Raw genomic sequence first — 13,119 nt, forward strand, 5'->3', positions numbered from 1 at the left:
GTCTTAAAACACAAATTCATGGTCAGAGAAATAAACTGAGGGATTTTATAGGAGCCCAGGAACTAAAGAGGGGTGCAATAAAAGCCACAGACCCTGGCGGTGCTGAGATTTGGGGAAGATGAGGGTGGTGTAGCCAAACCATCTCTCTGCAAGGAGTGTGAATCTGAAAAACAGCTGTGGAGGTCCATGCCAAAGGATATTCCCAGAGAGGACATTAAGGGGTCAATCTGTCAAAATCCAGAGAATAACAAGTTGCTCTCAGCAGAGTTCTTGGTTGTATCTCTGTCGCTTTCTATTTTCACACAACTACACTCCTACCAACCCCATTCTTTGTAGATGTTTTGCTTTTCTGAAGCTGGGAGGAGCGCAGGGAAGGGGTGGCTTTGCTCCTGCCCTACTTGTTGGAGCCAGGATGCCAAAACTGACTTTGCAGCTTCAGGGTTGCGTTTATGATTTTAATATTTTTCTACATGTTTTTTTCTTACTGTATATTATGAACTACAGATTTTCTTTTAAAAGCCAAAGAGAAGGAAATTCTGGAAGAGTCCTTATCCTTGCTTACCACAGCACTCTTTTTTAATTTGTTTGTGACCAACCCCGTGTTTTGTGCTCACAAGGGATGCCGGGGTGGAGAGGTTGAATGGGGGACACTGGCTGCCTCTACTCCAGCATGGCCTGATGGGGTCCATCTGCTGGGGGCTGGGACAAACATCACTTTTTTTGATCTTCTATTAAATCTTTCTGGCACTCAAGCCAGAGAAGAACATCTGCTGTCAACAAAGTGTGATCCCAAACAAAGGCATGCAGACTAGTGGAAAGAAACTTCAGCTTTTCCCCAAGAAAAAGAAATGTGGAAGTGACCACATCTGAACCAACATATTGTGATGTCCTCAATCTCAAATGAACCTTGTGTTATTAAAATAGGAGATGTTGTGTAAGAGCTTATGCCACTGGTTGTGCCACTTGGCTGCCTGTGGCTCTGTAACATGGCTGAGCAAAGATGAAACATGAAATGCACATGTATATATATAAACAAAAGAAGACAAGTTACTGGGTGAGCCCATGTAAAGCCTTAACCCAGCACTACACAATCCACAGTTGACTTCAGTAGAACGATGCTCATTTATCTAGCTGATTGCCCTAAACCCAGTTCGCCAAGGTCCTGAAGTACAGGCAAAGGACCAAATGGCTAACTATAAACAGTTAATTAACCATAAAACAGTTAATATCTTTCAGAAGTATCCCTCTGAGCAAGGACCAGAACAGCAAACTATTAACACTTGTCAGCACCCTGGCCAACTTGCTTTTGGCTTTGGTCAGTAAAAGGGACAGGTAGGTAAAGCTGGGCAAGAATTTGGGAGTCACAAGCCGAAAGCTTGTTTTGAATCTTGAACACTTTTATGGGACTCAATCCTTAGCAGTCCCAGGTAAATTCAGATCAAGAAAGTTTGGTGACATGGGAAAAGGGACCCCAAGCAGAGAGAGGAAGAAAATTCCTACACAGAACAAGCAACTGAACCTGACACCTCTACTCCTTGTGCCTGTCTGCTCAGCCTGAGAGTTACTCAGACCCAAGTCACTCACCTTGTCACATGTAGTCTCTCTCCATCGTCTTTTGCAAGGAGCAGGTCCCAAACACTTCTGCTCCTGCCTGCCCAAAGGGGAAGGCACTTCCTATGTCCAGCTGTGGGATGAGACCATCAGTAGGATACATGTCAAAAGGGAAGGAGCACCTCCTCCCCTGCCCCACTGAGCCTTCTTATTCCTATAGGCTTTACTGTTTGATCCCGCTCTTACTTAAGCTCTGAACCCCACTTCAGTACCTGACCTCTCGGTCTCTCCTTTTGCAAATAAAATAAAAAGTTAAATTAAAGTTACATTTCTTCAGCTCAGAAGCCGCCATAGGCAGGAAAGAAACATAGATCTGTGAGGCTCAGCAAACAATGGTAAGCCAAATGACCACTGGGAGCATAAATGTAAAAGAGTTAGGGGTCACTACACTGATGGAGAGCATAAAAATACTCTCCTTGTAGGCAGAAGATAAAGCAGGGGTTGAGAAAGTATCAGACTATGGTGTACAGAATGAAAACATAGTGCTTTATTCCCTAACAACATCCAAAAGCATCTCCAGTTTAGAAGAACCTGGAGAGAATCCAAAGGTAACAGCTGGGGACTGTTGCAAATATAGCTAAAAATGAAATCACAAACACCTTAGCCGTGACTCGCACCCAGCAGCCTCGCCGCTCTGTCCTGCGCTGCGCAAACAGGTTGGTGGCTGCATCACCTCCCTGCGACCTCCTGCACCCACACTGGGCACCATGGGGCGCCCAGCGCCTGCAGCCTGGGTGTACACTCAGTGTCCAGCCTCACCCTGGGAAGGAGACAGAAACCCACAGATGACTGCGCTGCCAAGAGGTGAGGCCAGCTGCTAATCACGGAAAATATTTGCTCTCACTTCAGCCCTGTTAGAAAGCTAACCCTGAGCCTGGCAAGGAGAATGAAACACATAAGCTGCATGCCAACCTTGCAGGCCAGCAACAAAGAACACGTCTTGAGAAGCTATGTGTAGCAAATGCTGTTTGGGAAGCACTACAGCTTATGAAAAAAAAAATGCAAGAGAGGAAATAAAACCTACACCACCTACTGCTTTGCAGAAATACCCGAGGCCAGCTTAGTTTCCCACTACAGAAACAGGAATGCTTCTTATTTCCATCACACCCATCAACAGGGATCCCAAAAGCAAGGCCTCTGGTGTTCAATATTGTACCACGTTTCTGTGTTTCTTGGGACTGGTGAAGCCACATCTGGAGCACCAGGTCCAGTTCAGGCTCCCCAGTACAGGGGAGGACATAGACTCACTGGAGCCAGAGCAGTGAAGGGCCACAAAGATGATGAAGGGATTGGGGCAGCTGTTGTGTGAGAGCAGGGACTTCTCAGCCTGGTGAAGAGAAGGTTCAGGAGGATCCTATCCACATGTTTAAATGCCTGATGGGAACAAGTAGAGAAGACAGAGCCATGGGCACAAACTGAAATACAAGAAATCCTGCTTAAACTGAAAACTTCTTCTCTGTGAGGGTGGTCAAACCCTGGCCCAGGTTGCCCAGAGAATCTGTGGAGTCTCCAGTCCTTGGAGATACTTAAATCCTGACTGGACATGGCCTTGGACAACCTTCTCCAGAAGACCTTGCTCTGAGCAGGAGGTGGTCCCTGCCAACCTCAGCTGATATATGAAGACACAGAGACCTAGCAAGGGATCCTGCCTAGGTAACCAGGACCTCTTCTACACTCACAAGGGAGAAATGAGCATTTCAGGGGGACCTGATGACCTCAGGCACCTGATGGATGAGCTGTCATGTAAAAGCCTTCCTACATAGAAAGGTTATCATGAAAGCTGATGAAATAATCTCCTGTGGGAGATTATTTCTTCACTGTAGTGTTGTCAGAGCTCTTTATTAGGTCTTACTGCTCTGGCAAGTGTGATCAGAAGACAAGAGCTGCAACTTCATATTCAACAGAAAGTAAACTGAAAAAACTCCACCAAAGCACCACAAAGCAAATGAGATATATTTTTTTATATATTAAATGATTAGTCTAAACACAAAGTTCATGAGTGGGCAGATGCAGTTGTGAATCAGTGCAACCACAGTGACAGATTTGCTTTACTGTCAGAGCAGGTTGGCCCGTGGGCAGCGTCCAGTTCATCCAGATTCATATGCAACCTGGACATTGCTGCATTGCTGGGAAGGCTTGGATCCAAACCCACCTCCCTCCCCCTCAAACCCTGAGCCACACTGACAAGGGGAAATCCAAACCTCAGGAGATGGGAGATGCCACAGGTCCCACCTGCCTGTGCACCAGCTCAGAGGTGCTGCAACACAGCACAGGAGGTTGGCTCTTGCACTTTGTTCTATAATATGTCAGAGCAGAAAGCCAAACCCTCAAGTGGGTAGACCTTAAACCAGTCAACCTTTAGGAAACACTCCAGAAATAGCACTGGTTATTAACATGGTCAAACAATTGGCTGCATTGAAGAGCGAGGACTTGGAAGGAGCTGTGTGGGTGGGGTGCTATGTACCTGTATACAGCCAAAGACTGACAGTTTTCTACACAGCCTAGAAACTGAACTTCCTTTGAAAAATGAAGCAGAATAACAATCAGTACTTTTTATTCCTGATTTAAAATGTACGCACCCAAAACGAACGCAAACACAGTGAGTAATCATAGCATATCACCGGAGAAAGATAAGCAATCCTGAAAGCACAGTACTGGGGGAAAAACAAAACAACAAACCAATTTACATATACAATGTAGAAAGTCTGAACACCAAACAAAACAAAAAAAATCATTACTGAGAATTTTTCCTTCTTTTAAACATTCACAGGAATTGTTACGTCAGTCTATACAAGTAGCTTGTTTTTAAGCCTGCTGGAACTTCAGATGTAGGTAGCATCCACAGTCAGGTATAAAACTACCTCATGGCTTTTATCAAGTGATTAAAAAGAGAGCAGACAGCTCTGAAGGCCCAATTGCAGTGAGCGGTACATGTATCCAAAAGCAAAGATTAAGCCTTTGGTTCATCTGCTAGTCAGGGGACTTGGATGACCCTGGAGGTCCATAGAAAATCACAATCTTGAGTCTCAGGAACTGGCCGTATCAGGGGTAAGACAGTTTTCTTGTTCCCCTCCTATTTTGGGATCAACAGGAGAGGTGTCCATAAGCTGCCAGGCCCTCCTGAGACATCTACTACTTGGTTTCTTCTTTTACCATTTCTCACATGGTGGAGCAAGCTGACCATTGCCAAAATCCCTGGAGCAGATGGATGGCCCCAAGGCACAGGAAGCCAACCCTCTTCCCTTGGGGGAGAACAACACAGAGGTGGTAGCTCTCTGGCTCTAGATCATACAAAGGTCTGAGGCAGAACTTGTGGTCCTGAGATATTGCTGTGTGAGCACCTGTACTCTCATGTTCCGCCATGGAGAAGCAGCATCTAACAGATGTGGGGCCGAGGTTACCATTCCTTTCCTGCTGTCCTTCCCCTTTCCCAGTTCCTTAAAATCACACTCCTGGGGCATTAAAGTTGATAGTTCCAGGCACAGGGAGATGACGTTGCATAAAAATTGTCTATTAAAAACAGCTCCAACACATAATCTAACAGTTTCTTAGTCTCTGGACCAGTTATCCACCTGCAGGAACTACAGTATATCAGATATTATCTGCACATGTTGTATTTTGCAGGAATCCAACTACTTCTTCAGTTGCATCCCCAAAGCACGGAGCAATCTGGAATGTTTAGTGTAGTGTTGAGGTGCACAAGCGAAGCATTGGGATTTCAGCTAATGGGAGCAACGAGGAATTACACATGCCTGGAACCTTAAGCCATGCTTGGTCCAGGAACCAAGCTCTCAGTTATATTCAAGCCTTACCAGGCAGATAAAATAGGCAGGGACTATAGCAGCCAGATCCTCTCATGCCTGCTTATCTCATATACAAGTGTCCATGGACTCATTCCTCAGCTGCTCTCAGCAGAGCTGCAGGGAAAGTCCAGCTTTGTCAAAGGTGAGGCAAAATTTAAAAGACTACCAGATCACACACAGAATCAAACAGAATGGTTGGGGTTGGAAGGGACCTCTGGAGATCACCTACTCCAACCCACCTGCTAAAGCAGGTCCACCCAGAGCAGATCGCACAGGAAGGCATCCAGCATGGTTTTGAATGTCTCCAGAGAAGGAGACAGGAGACTCCAAAAACTTTCTGGGCAGCCTGTTCCAGTGCTCTGGCATCCTCACAGTAGTTTTTCCTCATGTTTAGGCAGAACCTCCTATGTTTAACTTTGTGCCTGCTGCCCCTCATCCTATCATTTGGCACCACTGAAAAGAGTCTGGTCCCATGGTTTTGACATCCACCTTTGAGATATTTATAAGCATAAATAAGATCTGTGACACAAGCATCAATAAGGTCCCTGATCAGAGCATCTATGTTCCAGCCCTTTGCCATTGTTGTGTCCCAGAGACACTAATGCTTTTTAATTCATCAGGAAAGGCATCACTGTGGGAAGCTGGTTTAGAGGCATGGGCTGGGATGAGGCAGGGTTCCTGGGTACATGGTACCCAGGCTCCATGAGTGCCCAGAAATATCTGTCTTAGGGTTGTGATCGTGATGCAGGAGGCAGTTGAGTACTATAGACATTGCTATTATGTGACTTCAGGTTTGAATCCTGTACAATGAAGGATAACACACACACAAAGTAAGAGATATTAAGGCATCCAGTTCTTAAAAAAAAAAATAAATTCAGGAATATGTGAAAATTAAGGTCACCTGGAAACCTTGACACAAACCACTTCAATTATATCATCATTCATTACCTGTACCAGTAATTTCATAGCAGGGTTAATACATTTACTGCGAGCATGACAGCAGCAGTAACCGCAGCAAATGCTATTACAGCAGTAGCTTTGTGGAAAAGGATGAAATTTAAGTACCCAGGCAGAAAAGCAGCCTCCTCCTTCCCTCCCTCCCTTACTTTCCCAGGCCATGACCTAGATGTGACCATTTTTTTAGCCAAAACCTGAAGGATTAGGGTTAGGGTCCACTATTAATGTTGGTAAAGGTGATATCTCATGTTCCTACTGTTGTATAGAGTTACCTAAAGACATTCTGCTGGCAAAGGTTAGTGCAGAATAGTGATTCAACTAAATCATGGCTAGGAGCAGAGACTCAATAGCCAGAGGAGTACTAACTTCAACTAATGCCATCAAAAGCAACTTCTGGCTTGGGAACACCCAAGGGAGGCACACTTGGTCTGTACCATCCCCAAAAACCCAGCCCAGCCTGCCTACCCACTGCATCTCAGGGATATTGGTAGGAAAGAGTGGTGGTTGTGATTTTTTCCAGGAACAGAGAAAGCATAATTCACAGCTCCTGCCACAGCTAATGGGATCCTCCTCTTGCATCTTCATCCTCACAATGATGACATAAGACAACGCAAAGTTCATCATACATTATTAATTGTTAACAGTATGAAATACCAGAAGGAGGTGAAGTTAGTCCAAAAGGAAACATACAGGAAAATACCTACCCTTAGAATAAGTGGTCAGTTTCACCTTGATGATTAAAGTTAAAATTGGTATCTGAGCCTCCAAGGGTGAAGGGATGCACTATTCTCACCATCTTTTTCTACTTTGAGGTAGCAGGAAGGGGAACAGCTCCTCTGTTTTGTTGATCAGTGACAGAAAGCCACAGAGTCATCGCCACTGCATCACCTAAAGCAAACTGTGGATTGGTGGAGACATTTTTACTATGGTAAATGTTAGTGAAGCAATTAGAGATTTTGTAAGGCTTTTCTTGGAAAGAGGTTACTGGTAGCGACATGGTTCACTGCACTGTTTGTGGACCTGGCTTATTCTGCGCACTTCCATCTAATTTGGTGTCTAACTAGTTATTACTCACACAAGGGGTCATTCATGTCAAGAGAAGCAATAGTTTCTGGAACAATTTGAGTTCTCCCTATGTGTATTAATGTTTTCCCAAGTACTTCTCCAACTATTTGAGATGTAAACAATTCAAGTAATGCCAGTTCATTCAACCCTGAACCAGCTTTGTGGCAGCAAAATCTGGGGATGTTGCTGTAGCAAATCTCACCCAGCAGCTTTGCCATAATCCAAGCAAGCTCAGATGTGGCTAGAGTGAAAAATACATTGTAGAGAGAGGCTGAAAGTATTTCACCTCAGCATCAGCTGATGATTGTAAATCTCAGAGAACATTCACCAAAAAAGTAGTTTCTGGAGACTTCTGTTTTGAATTCATCTGATTGGGTGTGTGGGGAGAAAGGAAAACAAGACATGAAAATATAGCAATAGGAAAAGAAAGGGGGGTGATGACAAAAATCCACCTTTTAGTTGGCTCTTGGAGCAACTTCATTGACATATGGTTCAATCTCTTCCAGTTGAGTTGTCTTCCAGCAGTGCTGCCTTTCCAGCTGTAACCTGGGCACAGATTCCTTGAGACCTAAGCCCCATGGGTAGTATCAGGAAGTGTTGTACAGAAATCCAGCATCTCCTTTCAGCTGAAGCTGAATCTACTATTTTAACCCAGATGTGTAGCCACAAAAACTTAAGGAGAATATGTAGGAGTTTGACCTGCAGAACTGATCAGCCAAAAAAAAATCAAATGTCAGAACACACAAGTATAAAGTAAAATGCCCATTTTCCTCAGATGTTTGACTAGTAAGGAAAAATTTAAATTGTCAACTGGAATATTAGACATATGCATGAACCGATATACTTTCCTAGGCTGGTCTGAGATATTTAGAAACTTGTCTGTTAATCCAGATAAAATAAATTAGATAGGAAGATCTAATGGCTTGCTGTCTTTTTTTTTTTTTTAATTGCTCTGAAAGGCTAAGCTATAAGATCGTTACCAAACAATTGTACTAGAAGATTTCATTATGTCTTTGCTTACCTTTTAGGCTTTACCACTTATCAAATAAACTCTCATTAATTTAAGGAAACAAATGAATGGAAAACACATGAACCTTTTCAAACTTTTGAATGGGTAAAGCATTAAGCTGTGAAGGTAATTACCAAGTATCTAAACAAGTTTGATTTGGCAGAAAGTAGAACAGTTTTAATTTACTGTGGAAATGTGAAATCCATAAAGATTCAAGATTTTGAGTTCGCATCTTACTAAGATTATTATTCTTATACAAAAACATTTATCACAGCATTTATCGTTAAAGCCCTCACTATTGAGGGCATCAGAATTCGCATTATTTTTCTAAGTAGCATAACTGACAGTTTCTACAGCGTGGGAAGGCACTGGTGGATATGCAGGCCTTCAAAGTTGAAAGCTTCATGAAATCATGCCCTGAAGTGCAAATGCTGTGTTTAGTATGAACAAAACTCTACTTGGCAGCTTAAACTGTAAAGCAGTCACTTTTTTGCCTCTGTACTTTACCATATGTTACAGAACAACATCTATGCATATTTGTTTTCATGTTATTTTTTTCAGAATCCAGCAATTAAAGCAGCATTTGGAGAGGAGAAACGCCCCATTAATTTGCTTCTCTTTTAATTAAAACAAAATAAAACTTGAAACTTTTAAATAAAAGGATTTGTAATGATGAATTTGAAACAGATGCTTGGGCTTGGGAGGCTGCAGTTCGTACTCCTGAGACCAAGGGGTGAATCTCACTTAAGGCCAGATTCTTCTGTGCAGAAAATTAGGTTTATACACACATACTTAAGAGATGTCTTGCTATGATTAATCTCATGTAGGGAGGAAGTCATCTGTATAGGATCTATCTGTTGTTTTTTAGCCCTTAAAATAATGATCAAAGACAGAGATACTTTTCTCATGGTGGCAAATGACAAAGGTTCAGAATATCCTAATACCACCCTTCAGGCAAAACCATATCCAGGGCTTCTGAGAAAGAAGAACACCCAAACTTGTCCGTGTTTCACTTGAAGTACCCCCTGAAATTGAAACATCCCCTCACATCTCCCAGTATTTACCCAAACCACCCCACTGGAGGAAGCAGCCTTTCTGACCTTACAGGATCATAGAATCATAGAATGGTTTGGGTTAGAAGAGAACTTCAAAGGTCATCTAGTCCAACTCCCCTGCAATAAGCAGGGACATCTTCAACTAGATCAGGTTGCTCAGAGCCCCATTCAGCCTGGCCTTGAATGTCTCCAGGGATGGGGCATCTACCACCTCTCTGGGCAACCTGGGCCAATGTTTCACCACCCTCATCATAAAAAATTTCTTCCTCATGCCTAACCTGAATCTCCCCTCCTTTAGTTTAGAACCATTACCTCGTGTCCTGTCATAACAGGCCCTGCTAAAGAGTCTGTCCCCATCTTTCTTATAGGCTCCTTTTAAATTCTGAAAGGCCACAATAAGGTGTCCCCAGAGCCTTCTCTTCTCCAGGCTGAACAACCCCAACTGTCTCAGCCTCTCCTCACAGGAGAAGTGTTCTGATCAGAGCTCTGATCATTTTTGTGGCCACCTCTGGACCCTCTCCAACAGGTCCATATCTTTCCTGTACTAAGGGCTCCAGAGCTGGATGCAGCTCAGCAGGCACCAGTGATGGCCTCAAGTAACATTCAGAAATGAGCACCCATGGCTCCGAAGGCCTCTGAAAAATAATGGGGAAAGGTCAGTCTAAGTGGGAGAGCTTCAACACCCTCCACTACCAGGAAGCCTAAGGCCACTAAAAAGTCAGCATTTCTGAAGGAAAAAGTCCCATGCAACAGCAGAGGCAATGCCCAAGTATGCCCCAAGGAGAAATCAGTTTCAAAGTCCAGCAACGAGGTGCACTTCAGCCACGCAGAGCATGCTTCTTTTTTTCCTTTCCTTTCCTTTCCTTTCCTTTCCTTTCCTTTCCTTTCCTTTCCTTTCCTTTCCTTTCCTTTCCTTTCCTTTCCTTTCCTTTCCTTTCCTTTCCTTTCCTTTCCTTTCCTTTCCTTTCCTTTCCCTCTCCTCTCCTCTCCTTTCCTTTCCCTCTCCTCTCCTCTCCTCTCCTTTCCTTTCCCTCTCCTCTCCTCTCCTCTCCTCTCCTCTCCTCTCCTCTCCTCTCCTCTCCTCTCCTCTCCTCTCCTCTCCTCTCCTCTCCTCTCCTCTCCTCTCCTCTTTCCTCTTTCCTCTTTCCTCTTTCCTCTTTCCTCTTTCCTCTTTCCTCTTTCCTCTTTCCTCTTTCCTCTTTCCCCTTCCCTCGCCTTTCCCTTTCCCTTTCCCTTTCCCTTTCCCTTTCCCTTTCCCTTTCCCTTTCCCTTTCCCTTTCCCTTTCCCTTTCCTTTCATGGAGGGGCTGTGGCTGTGCAAGTACTGCAGTAAAAATCAGTATTTAAACCTTGCCGGGAAAAACAGCAGATATGTTGAAGTTGTAGGGGCCCTGATGTACCATGAAGCTCTTAGACCTTTCACAAACTTGCTTTCATTTTCTGCATTTAGAAGAAACAAACAAAACCAACTCTAAACCAAAACCAACCCTAAACCAAAACCAACCCTAAACCAAAACCAACCAACACCAGCAACCATCCCAGCATAAACAAACAAAAAAACCCACCTCAGAACAAAAAGCACTCTCCTCCACCCCATGAGCAGATCACCATTCCTTTCAGCATGGATTTGCAGCCATGTGTGTAGGACAGACATTCTCCTTGGTGAGCAATATCAAAATCATGCTTTATGCTGACAACAAAATAAAAATAAAAAAGGGGACTACATACTTTACATTGAACATGTCATTTGTTCTAAAGAATACTTCCCAAAATAAAATCATTTCCAGTTAGAAAAAAAAAATGCTGCAAAGATGACAGGATATCACTAGAACTTTTCCCCCTCCATTTTCTTCTGAGAAAACAGCTTACACAAAGTGAGGTCATTTTTCTAGCCTCCTGTCTAAAAAAAGTTCTGTGTGCTGACAGAATATTGCTCTGTTAGAGCACCTTTGACAGGATGCAGCATGGCACTCTTTATACAGCTGAGTGACTGTAGCAGTTGTACAAGGATTAAAATAACCGCCATATCTATATATAAAACACACACACGAATATGGCAAGAAACGAAACAGCTCCTTCAAGTTTTTGAAGATTCATCTTGCCCAGAAGCATAAAGCCTGACTTGTGTGCAGCAGCGTAGCAATATTTTCATACAAGAGAGGGATGCAGCCCAAAACACACACACACAAACCTCTTTTTAAATGTTAGGAGTGTTGCTAATTGAAACAATTTGGCATGCTTCTTTTATGTTGCTGAAGAAACATGCCAGAAGTTTCTAAATCCCTGTAAAAAGACAGTCCCTTCCTCCAGGCTGGATCAGTTTTCCGCACCAGAATTCCGCGATTTCAAAGAAAATTAGGTAATCCATGCTCACTTAATTGCTGGGAAGCTATACTTCATCAAAAAGAAACCAGTCACTAGGTTGGATATAGAATGCCATTTAGACTAAAGGAATAAATCCTATAATTATTTTTTTTTAGTTTCTCGCTTCAGAGTTTTTGGGGAGACAGATTTGCTCCCACCTTTGTGTACGCTGCAGCCCACAATTAGATAGATGCTGGCTGGTGACGATGAGCACGTGGATGAGAGTCATTGAGCATTTTGCTTCCTCCCTGACCAAAACCAAATTCTCATACTTACATTTATTCTCTGTCACACTCAACGGTATCCCAGGGTAATTTCTTAAGAGTAACAGGATCATTATTTTTCTGCTAGGGTTGAGGTGTTGAAGTGTCCATATTTGTCTGATGAAACCACTTTTTCACTTCTTACTGGTGCTCTACAACTTTTGCTGTAATCCAAAGACTAATCCAAAGGCTCTTGATTTGTCTGGAAATTGCACTAGATTATTCTCATACATGCTTAAAATAAAGCACTTAAAATAAGCTTAAAATAAAGAGTGTTTTGATAGACTGAAATTGTCCAAACCTCACCGAGTCAAGCCCAAGAAGAAAGAAGTATATTTTCAGCTTTACTGCTTTGGGCAACAAACCCCTCCGCTCCTCAAAAGCAAATTACATCCTGGCCAGGTGCTTCTGAAGTGCTCTCTTCCTATGGACCCAAATCTTTCAATTAATGGTTAAACAGACTTAGAAATTTTCATTTTGAGATAAAGACCACTGCACGGGAACCGCTCCAGGATGGCACAATCTCAGTGGAGATCCAAATGATAAGTACCTTAATTTATGTTCATATTAAGTGGCAGTTTTGGAGACTAAGGACTGGTTGATCTTTGCTGAGTTTCCTATGCCTTCTGAGAGTAGATCTAATTCAGCCTAGGATCCATTCCCAGAAATTACTGGGATGCTCAGTAACGAGAATTTCAAACATAATTCTCTATGTGCATTAAACTTGCCTCAAAACAATTAAAAAAAAATCAAACAAACCAGCCAACAACACAAAAACCAAGAAAGTAGTCAGTATGTACTGATTCCAAACACTTTAATTTAGAATAAAAAAGGGCTTCACACATTTTCAAAAGGGTCTCCTCTGGGCTGAAGGACTAGCATTGAAACATACTTTTATGGTATTATCCCTGAAAAGAAATTAATTTAGAATTCAATTGTATGTGTAGGACAAGGGGTAATGGGTTCAAACTGGAACACAAAAGGTTCCACTTA

Source organism: Nesoenas mayeri (assembly GCF_963082525.1).
Source record: "Nesoenas mayeri genome assembly, chromosome: 2".
Taxonomy (NCBI): Eukaryota; Metazoa; Chordata; class Aves; order Columbiformes; family Columbidae; genus Nesoenas; species Nesoenas mayeri.